Source organism: Propithecus coquereli, unplaced genomic scaffold (genome assembly GCF_000956105.1).
Source record: "Propithecus coquereli isolate 6110/MARCELLA unplaced genomic scaffold, Pcoq_1.0 Scaffold357, whole genome shotgun sequence".
Classification (NCBI taxonomy): Eukaryota; Metazoa; Chordata; class Mammalia; order Primates; family Indriidae; genus Propithecus; species Propithecus coquereli.
In genome coordinates, this window is record NW_012149252.1 from 973,505 (window position 1) to 974,109 (window position 605).

The window sequence follows — 605 nt, forward strand, 5'->3', positions numbered from 1 at the left end:
TGATAAACAACTTGAAGCCAGAATATTAAAAGAGTTTTCAAAATTTGACAAAAAGAAAACAAATACCAAATTTGAAAATAAGCAAAAGATTTGAACTGCTGCTTCACAAAAGAAGATATAAAAATGGCAAACAAGCCCATAAAAAATGCTCATCACCACTAGTCATTATGGAAATGTAAATTAAAATCACAATGAGAAGTTGCTATATACCTATTAGAATGGCTAAAATTAAAAAGTTTGACCATATCAAGTGTGGACAAGAATGTTAAGGAACCAGAATGCTCACACATTGCTGGTGGGAGTGTAAAATGATACAATAAAGTTTGAAAAACAGCCTGGCATTTTCTCAAAATGTTAAAAATATACCTCCCATATGATTTAGCCATTTCATTCCTAGATATTTGCTCAAGGGAATAAAATAGTTCTATAAAAAGAGGTGAATACAAATATGTATTGAAGTTTTGTTTCTAATTATCAAAAACTGGAAACTACTAAAAAGTCCATCAGCAGGTGAATTTGGCTAAACATATTGTGGTATATCCATTCAGTTGAATACTATTCAGTAAAAAAAGAATAAAATATTTTTAACAGATAGTCTTTTCCTA